At 40.1% G+C, this 9,933-nt stretch overlaps 1 non-coding gene across 1 annotated transcript; it reads right to left on the reverse strand.

The window, feature by feature from the left end:
- Positions 1 to 240: 240 nt before the first annotated feature.
- Positions 241 to 347, reverse strand: LOC116120479. Its single transcript, XR_004126554.1, has one exon. It is a non-coding gene; the product is annotated as a small nucleolar RNA R71 (small nucleolar RNA).
- Between the last annotated feature and the right edge of the window lie 9,586 nt (positions 348 to 9,933).

The raw sequence follows: 9,933 nt of genomic DNA on the forward strand, positions 1-9,933 counted from the left end.
AGATTTAATGGAGATTTGAAGGAAGACCCGAATCAGCATATTGCAAATTTCTTAGAAATTTGTGACACCTTCAAGTCAAATGGAGTGTCGGATGATGCTATTAGGCTGCGATTATTCCCATTCTCATTGGGAGATAAAGCCAAGAGGTGGTTAATGGCATTACCACCGGGAACAATAACAACTTGGAATGAGCTAGCACAGAAATTCCTTACCAAGTTCTTTCCTCTAGCTAAGTCAGCAAAATTGAGAAATGATATCACATCATTTCTACAAGAGGATTCCGAGTCATTGTATGAGGCTTGGGAGAGATACAAGGAGTTAATGAGGAAGTGTCCACACCATAGGTTGCCAGTTTGGCTTCAAGTCCAAACGTTCTACAATGGGTTGATGGGTAATGTGCAAACCATGGTGGATGTAGCTTCAGGAGGGGCCTTGTAGAATAAGACACCAGAGGAGGCTTATGAGTTGCTTGAGGTTTTGGCAAGCAACAATTATCAAAGACCGAATGAGAGAGCAACATCAAGGAAATCTTCGGGTCTTCATGAAATTGATGCCTTTACAGCCATCTCAGCCCAACTCACAGCACTTCAAAAACAGTTGGAAACTATGCAGGTAAACTCTGTACAAGCACCTCAACTAACGTGTGATTTTTGTGCAGGGAACCATGTGAGCAGCGAGTGTCAAGTTGGGAACACATTTGCTTCTTCATCTTCATCAACGGAGCAAGTAAATTACTTGGCAGGAAATCAAAGACAACCAAACAACCCGTTCTCCAACACATACAACCCGGGGTGGAGAAATCATCCAAATCTGGCTTGGGGAAATCAGAACCAACAAAATACTCAATGGAACCAGAGGACAGTTCCAAATAACCAACCAGGGGTGACTAATCAACCGAGAGATCAAAGAGTGTCGAAGTTGGAGGATATGTTTGGGAAATTTATGCAGGAAACCACGGGATTCATGAATGAGACGAGGACGAATTTCAGAAATCAAGGGGCGTCCATTCGGAATCTAGAGGTATAGATGGGCCAATTGGCCGAGAAGCTAAATGAGAGACCGCAGGGTTCCTTACCAAGCAGTACAGTTACTAACCCACGTGAGCAAGCAAATGCCATTATGTTGAGGAGTGAGACAGTTTTGGATGAGGTTGAACAAACTAAAAGGAAAGAAACTGAAAAGGAAGAATCTGAAGAGGAAATTGATGAGGAAATTGAAGCTGACAAGAAACCAAGTGGTTTAGAGGATGAGAAAAACGAAAAGGATGAAAGGCAAAAGAAGAAGGATAAATTGCCATTTCCAGAGATACCACCAGAGTTGGCACATCATACCCCACCCGTGCCTTTTCCTCAGAGATTGAAGAAAAAGAATCAAGATAAGCAATTTTCAAAGTTCATTGAAATTTTTAAAAAAATTGCACATTAACATTCCTTTTGCAGATGCATTGCAGCAAATGCCGAGTTATGCGTACAAAGCATGCGAAGTTCCTGAAGGAAATCTTATCGAACAAAAGGAAGTTAGAAGACGAGGAAACGGTGATGCTCACGGAGGAATGTAATGCCATCCTCCAGAAGAAGTTACCCCCGAAGCTCAAAGATCCAGGGAGTTTTACTATTCCTTGTATTATAGGAGATATTACATTTGATCGTGTTTTGTGTGATCTAGGAGCTAGCATTAATTTGATGCCCTTTTCTGTTTTCAGGAGATTGGGAATTGGTGAAGTGAAGCCAACGACCATGTCGTTGCAATTAGCGGATAGGTCAATAAAACACCCAAGGGGGATAGTAGAGGATGTGTTGGTAAAGGTGGGAAAGATAATTTTTCCAGCAGATTTTTGTGGTGTTGGACATGGAAGAGGATAAGGAAATTCCTCTCATTTTAGGCCGACCATTCTTGGCCACGGGGAGAGTACTGATCGATGTGCAGAAAGGGAAGTTACTGTTGAGGGTTCAAGATGAGATAATAACTTTCAATGTTTTTGAGGCAATGAACTTTCCGGCTGAATCGGATTCATGTTTTAGTGTCGATGTGGTGGATAAACTGGTTGTGGACGCTATTGAAGAAAACACCCCACAGTTACCTCTAGAAGTGTGTATAGCCAAGTCAAAAACAGTAGAGGTAGAAGAGTCGGAGAGGAATTATTGTGCTAGGATGTTAGAAGCACTTCAACCGATTGATGAGGGTCAAGATGTAGAATTTGAGGAGTTTGATTTTGACAAGGAAAAGGAAAAGGAGAAAAATGAAGAACCTCCAAAGCTTGAATTGAAACCTTTACCTTCCAACCTCAAATATGCTTATCTTGGAGACTCAGAAACCTTCCCGGTGATTATTAGTTCAGATTTGAGTACATTAGAGGAAGAGCGATTGATTAGGGTGTTGAGGGAACATAGACTAGCAATTGGATGGACCATCTCGAACATTAGAGGCATCTCGCCATCATTTTGCATGCATAAGATACTCATGGAGGATGATTTTAATCCTAGGATGCAACCACAACGGAGATTGAATCCTTCGATGAAGGAAGTGGTGAGAAAGGAGGTGGTGAAACTCTTAGATGCAGGGATTATTTACCCGATTTTCGATAGCCCATGGGTGAGCCCGGTACAAGTGGTTCCGAAGAAGGGAGGTATTACGGTGGTAAGGAATGACAGTAATGAGTTGATACCAATGAGGACGGTGACGGGCTGGAGAGTATGCATTGATTACCGTAAATTGAATGAGGCGACAAGAAAGGATCATTTTCCGTTACCTTTCATTGATCAGATGTTGGAGAGGTTGGCAGGACATGCCTATTACTGTTTCCTGGATGGGTATTCAGGATATAATCAGATTGCCATCGCTCTTGAGGATCAAGAGAAAACGACCTTCACTTGCCCCTACGGCACCTTTGCTTACCGAAGGATGCCATTTGGGTTATGCAATGCACCAGCAACATTCCAAAGATGCATGATGTCAATCTTTGGAGACATGGTGGAATGGTTTATAGAAGTCTTCATGGATGACTTCTCAGTTTTTGGTTCATCATTTGATAGCTGTCTAACTAATCTCTCTTTTGTTTTGCAGCGATGTAAGGAGACAAACTTGGTGCTAAACTGGGAGAAATGTCACTTCATGGTCAAGGAATGAATAGTGCTCGGGCATAGCCAAGGATGGAATAGAAGTTGATCGAGCAAAGACAGAAGTGATTGAGAAGCTACCACCACCATCAAATGTCAAGGCAGTCCGAAGTTTCTTGGGGCATGCGGGGTTTTACAGACGCTTCATCAAGGACTTTTCTAACATTATTAAACCCCTTTGCAATTTGTTGAATAAAGATGTTGTTTTTTACTTTAATGATGATTGCATGCATGCTTTTCTAACTCTGAAAAAATTATTAGTATCTGCACCTATTATTGCAGTTCCCGATTGGGAACTACCTTTCGAATTAATGTGTGATACTAGTGATTTTGCTTTAGAGGTAGTTTTAGGATAGAGGAAAAACAAAGTGTTACATGTAATTCAGTATGCTAGCAAAACACTCGTTGATGCACAATTGAATTACACCACCACTGAAAAAGAAATGTTGGCTGTAGTTTTTACTTTTGACAAGTTCCATTCTTATTTGTTAGGTGCAAAGGTGATCGTATACACGGACCATTCAACAATCAGGCACCTATTGGCAAAGCAAGAAGCAAAACCGCGGCTGATAAGATGGATTTTACTACTTTAGGAGTTCGAGTTGGAAATTCGGGACAAAAAGGTGTCAAAAAATGTGGTGGCGGATCACTTGTCGAGGATCGAAAGACCAATCAAGGGAAATGAGGAGGAATTGCCAATTACATAAACATTTTCGGATGAGCAGTTGATGAGAGTGGAGGAAGCACCATGGTATGCAGATTTTGCAAACTATTTGGCATCAAGGGTGCTCCCAAGTGGTATGACATATCAACAAAAGAGAAAATTCTTCTTAGATTTGAAGTACTATTTTTGGGAAGAACCTTTTCTTTACCGACGTTGTGCTGATCAACTAATACGGAGATGTGTCCCGGAGGAGGAGATGGAAAGCATTCTACGGCATTGTCACGAGAAGGAAGTAGGTGGCCATTTTGGGGGAGCTAGAATAGCAGCCAAGGTTTTACAATCAGGGTTTTATTGGCCAACCCTCTTTAAGGATTCCTTCCGGATGATTCAAGAGTGTGACCAATGTCAACGGATGGGTAGTGTTTCAAAAAGAGATGAGATGTCGTTGAACAATATCTTGGTAGTTGAGCTTTTTGATGTGTGGGGGATTGATTTCATGGGTCCTTTCTCAAGTTCTTTTGGGAACACATTTATCTTAGTAGCGGTGGATTACGTGTCAAAGTGGGTTGAGGCAGTAGCATTGCCGACTAATGATGCTAGGGTAGTGATTAAGTTTGTGAGAAAGAATATTTTCTCAAGGTTTGGGGTACCACGGGCAATCATTAGTGATGGAGGATCTCATTTTTGCAATAGGCAAATGGATGCACTGTTGAGTAAATATGGAGTGACACATAGAGTTGCAACACCATACCATCCACAAACGAGCGGGCAAGTGGAACTGTCAAATAGAGAACTCAAGGGGATTTTGGAAAAGACAGTTAATGCATCTAGGAAAGATTGGTCATGGAAGCTGGATGATGCATTATGGGCTTATCGAACTGCCTTTAAGACTCCGATTGGTATGTCGCCATTTAGGATGGTTTTTGGGAAGGCGTGCCACTTGCCGATAGAACTTGAACATAAAGCGTACTGGGCCGTTAAGAAGCTGAACATGGACTTGAAAGCCGCTGGAGAAGAGAGGATGCTGACTTTGAACCAACTTGATGAGTTTTGTCTCGAAGCATATGAAAATGCCCGGATTTATAAAGAGAAGACAAAAAGGTGGCATGACAAGCACATCCGCAAGAAGGTTTTTGAAGTTGGACAGAAGGTGTTGTTGTTCAATTCTAGACTTAGGCTTTTCCCCGGAAAACTTAAGTCTATATGGTCCGGACCATTCACTATTAAGAGGATTTATGCATCCGGAGCAGTGGAAGTGATACATGAAGATAAAGGCACGTTTACAGTTAATGGACAGAGATTGAAGCCATACATTGATGGGGTGATGAATTGCAAATCCATCCCAATCCGGCTGGACATCCCAACTTGAAGGATTGAGAGAGTTGAGCTTTCGACTATAAATAAGCGTTTCTTGGGAGGCAACCCAAGTGTTTTTAACTTTTTGCTTTTCATTTTGGTTGTTCGATTTTGTTTAATTTCATTATGAGTTTTTATAAATTTTTATGTTTTTGTTTTCTGGTGTTTTAGGTGAAGTCTTTAGCCGAAGAAAAGGTATGAAAATGTTCCAGACTTCGCCGGGGCGAAGAATCATTCTCCGCCGCGGCGAAGAGATCTGAAAATAAGGGTTAGCTCCTGGACGTTTTCGCCGCGGCGAAGGAATTGTCTTCGCCGCGTCAAAAAAGGTGAATTAAATTTGTGGAAATTTGGCTAAGGCATTTCGCCGTGGCGAAGAAAGCCTTGTATCCTCGGGAAGTTTTCGCCGCGGTGAAACCTGGGAAATTTTTTAGGGTTCATGAACGAAGAACGTCGCCGCTGCGAAGTTTCTTCTTCGCCACGGCGATGAAGCTTTTCTATAAATACTCACTTTTCTTTTTCATTTTTCACGCCGCCTTGCATGTTCACTTGAGAGAGAATTTTTCAAACTTTCATCTTTTGCTTCCCTAGTGCTTTTCCAACCAATTTTCTTACTCCATAACATTCCTAAACACCCAAACAACCTGTTTCAACAACAATTTTCGCGAAAATTTCACGAAAATTTTCGAATAAAAAATTTGGGGCTTTTCAATCTGGGTTGTTTCTGGTTCAATTGGTGGCGAATACTACTTCATTTTGGTAAGATCTCAATAACCCAAAGCTTTTTATCGAAAAATTTCAAGTTTCTAATCATAGATCTGAGAATTTTATTGCGATTGATTTGTGAATTTTTGGGTGATTTTGTGTTGTGATTTTGATTGAAGAAGAGTAGTTTGTGTATTAACTGATTGTTAGGAGTGTGGGTTTTGAATTTTTGGAGTGTTTGTGTTGAATTGAAAATTTGAAGTTTGGGGGGTGAATTGCGAATTTTTGGAAGTGTTGGTTGTTTTCGCAAGATTGACTTAATTGTGTTGAACAACTAGGTCTGATTTTTTGGGTGAATTTTTTTTGTGGATTGAAGTTAAGTTGTAAACAATAGCTCCGAAAGTTAAGCAACCATACAAGGGCAAGAGTAAGAGTAAAGGGAAGAGTGTTGACAATCGGTTTGTGAATGATGAAGCCCGAAAAAGGTATGAGGCGGCAATCCAAAGAAAAGATAAGGGGATTAGCCCGAAAAAGGTATGAGGCGGCAATCCAAAGAAAGGATAAGGGGATTATTTCGGAGTGCGGTCTAACCGCTACTCAGGCCTTTGACTGGAGTAGAGGGAGACGTTGGGACATGTTTTTGCGAGCTCCTGAGTAGTTGGCTGTTGAGCCGCTAGTAAGGGAGTTCTATGCCAATCTCCCGGAGTGTAAGGAAGATACTGTTTTTGTAAGAGGGGAGGAAGTGCCATTTACGGGGAAGGAGATCAATGATTTCTTTCACTTGCCTAAAATCCTCAGTGATGAGTATGTGCAGTTCAAGAGATCACGGATTGATGACAGCTTAATCCTTCCAGTTATTGCAAAATCGGGTGCAGAGTGGGTAGTATCAAAGAAACAGAAAAAGACTCTTAAGGGCACGTAGTTGACACCGATGGCTCGGCTGTGGCAATACTTTGTCTGTGCGAAACTAATACCGAAATCGTACTACAGCATCGTGACTCACGAGAAGGCAGTTCTGCTCTACTCGATTGCCACAGGGAAGAGTATTGATGTGGGAGACATGATTTTTAACAGCATCAAGCTAGCAGCAAAACCGGGGCGAGCAAGTTACAGTTTCCTGCATCTCATCACAGCCCTATGCCTAAAAGCTGGAGTCAAGGTTCAGGATGACGAGCATCGCGTTCATGCTGCTCCAATTCTAGACTTAGAATATTACAAGAAACACCTTGACCGTTTGGAATCTGCGCAACCAAGAGCAGGGGCGAAAAGGCAGAGAACAAGCCTTGCCATATCATCCAGCTCCACAGGTTCATAGAAACAGATGATGCAGGAAATGATGGGCTTAATGAAATACATGAAGAGACGTCAGGATTGGATGGTAGAGCAGACTGAGATGATGCATGAGCTGCTGACGAATAGCTTCAAGGAGCTCAATGTTGAAACTTCGGCATATCAATGGGCCGACTGGAACTCGGATGAGTGGATGGACTTCGAGGAAGAAGAGGAAGATAAGGAAGAAGAGGAAAAAGAGGAAGACGAGGAAGAACAAGATTGAACGAGAGCACCTGTTTTGATTTTGTTTTTGTTTATTTGTTTTCATTTCATTTTGTGTCCATTTGAAACATTGAACTCAGTTTTATTTTGGTTTTGGATTTTGTTTAGTTGTTAGTTGTTGCTTTTAATTCATAGATTGTTGAAGGGACGAGATTAGGATGTAATATTTTCAAATTAGTTGTGAATTTGTGCTAACATAAGGGACACCACAGTTTCAATTGTTTTGACAGATTATGGGGGATGAAAAGTCCGAGACCGAGTGTTCATTGTGGAGCGACACTTCACGAATTAACCAGGGAGCATTCTCGTACCTTTGTTGTTTTTAGTATTTTCTGTTCCTGATTTTTGCATAATGGAACATTGGGGACAATGTTATGTTTAGTTGGGGGGGTACGAAATAGAATTTAAAAAAAAAAAAAAAAAAAACTAGTTTAAGGGTATATTGGCTGGAAACTCGTAACTGCCTTAAAAACTGCCTAGCAGTACTTGGCGACTTCTGGTTTAAGAATGCCACGTACACCTTAAACTGAAAAAAAAAAAAAAAAAAAAAAAAAAAAAAAAAAAAAGTTTTTTAGTTATCGTTTTTTTTTAGTTGTTTGTTTGCCGATAATGAGTATACAAATCATTGATGAGAATGGGTTGTTGAAATTTTATTGTTGAGAATGTTAAGCATTGCTTCAAGTTTATGTTTATTGACTAGATTTTGATTGAGGTTTGTTGAGTGGTTCAACCACCATTTTCATTTTTTTTTGGCATGCTTAGATTCATTTATGTGATTAGGCGAAGTTTGATAATGTTGGTGGACTCTAGAACCTAGTAGAAAAATGCTTGAGGCGAAATTCTAGGATTAGACATGGTTGAAGATGATTAGGCATTTGTTCGAAACGTTTGAGCCTTTCTAGCCGACCCATGAAATAAATTTCCCATGGTCACCCATTTGAGCTATTTAAATTTTATTGTTTTACTTTTTTTTTCTTGGAAATAACAGAATTATCCAATCCTTATGCCCTAAACACTTTATCGTACCCTTGAGAATTCGGTCCTAATGCAAACGAAAGAGTTGTACGAATAAGCCAAAAGAATAGTTTGGGGTTGGGAGAAGATAAATAAAATAAAAGAGGTAGTCACCTCAATTCAATTGAATTGTTGTTTTATGCTTTGTTAAAAATTAAAAAAAAAAAAAAAAAGAAGAATTTTCGTTTAAGGGTATACCATTTGGAAACCAGAACCCCCTTAAAAACTGCCTGCAGTACTTGGCAACCTCTATGTAACAACGCCACGTACCTTAACACGAAACCCCCCCGCATTATGGTTTCGGGAATAAGAAAAATGAAGTTTGAGGCTGGTGATTAGCAGACATTTCAATTGGTGGTTAAGAAAAGTGGAGTTCGATTAGACGTTAGCGTTTGCATTAGGAAATTGAGTTTTCTTACTTTGTGATTCCTATCCTTTTTGTTGGAACCCACAACCGAGCCTAACGTTACAACCTTTTAAGACCTTTTGATTCTCATTTTTGTTTATTCCTCATTAGTGAGAGTAGTTCGATATTTACTTATGGAGTCCGTCAACATTTGATAAACTTTACATTTTGCATAAAATATCCGGGAAGTTGAAATGTGGATTGAAGTGGGGATCACCTACTTGGTGGACCGATTGAGGAAGACAGTCGTAATGCTTATAACTTCTTGAGTGTTGAATATTTCTTTATATAATTTTTCAACAACTTTTGAGGCTTGTGCAATTTCTAGGCAATTTGTTTGTTGAATTTGAGTCTTGTTAGTTTTGTTCATTTTCCAGTTTTGTTGTGTTTTGTGTTTTCGTCATTGTTTATGTTTTTGTTTTCGTTGGTTTTGTACCGTATGCTCGGGGACGAGCATATCTTTAGTTTGGGGTATTGATAATCCATGATTATACAGTTTTCTTAGTCTTTTTATTCGGATTTCAAGTACTTTGTGGTGCATTTTGACCTAAATTGTTGTTTAATTCTTTACATTTTGTGTTTCAGTTTTAAATTGACAATTTATGCAAATAAGGACAAAATTGGAAGTTTTTGACTCAAAAGTTAGCAGATCTCGAAGTTAGAGAGTTCTGAAGCAGGATAAAGCACGATGAGGCTTGTTCCAAGGAGCACATCGAGAATCGAAGAAGGAATCGAAGAAGCAAGCAGATGGCGTTCTGTAAATTCAAAACTTGTCAAGTAGCTTCGCCCCAGTGAAGATTTGTCCTTCGCCCCGGCAAGTACCCAGACATGCTCCAGATCTGTTTCTTTCTTCGCCGCGGTGAAGAACTCTTCTTTGCCGCGGCGACGGTCATTATTTCAGTTTTGTTAAATGCACAGTTTCACTTTGTGCGTGTTTTTGGGCAAGGTATAAAAGAAAAACTAAGCCTTTTGTCCAAGGGTCTTCGTTTTTAGGTTAACAGTTTTTACATATCTTTGGAGAGTTTTTGATGCGATTTTGGATTGTAACAAGGGTGAAAATTCGATTCTAACTAAGGGATTCATCTTTTGGGAGATTTCTTATCTTTATCTCAGTTTCATTA

Source organism: Pistacia vera, unplaced genomic scaffold (genome assembly GCF_008641045.1).
Source record: "Pistacia vera cultivar Batoury unplaced genomic scaffold, PisVer_v2 Contig937, whole genome shotgun sequence".
NCBI classification, from domain to species: Eukaryota; Viridiplantae; Streptophyta; class Magnoliopsida; order Sapindales; family Anacardiaceae; genus Pistacia; species Pistacia vera.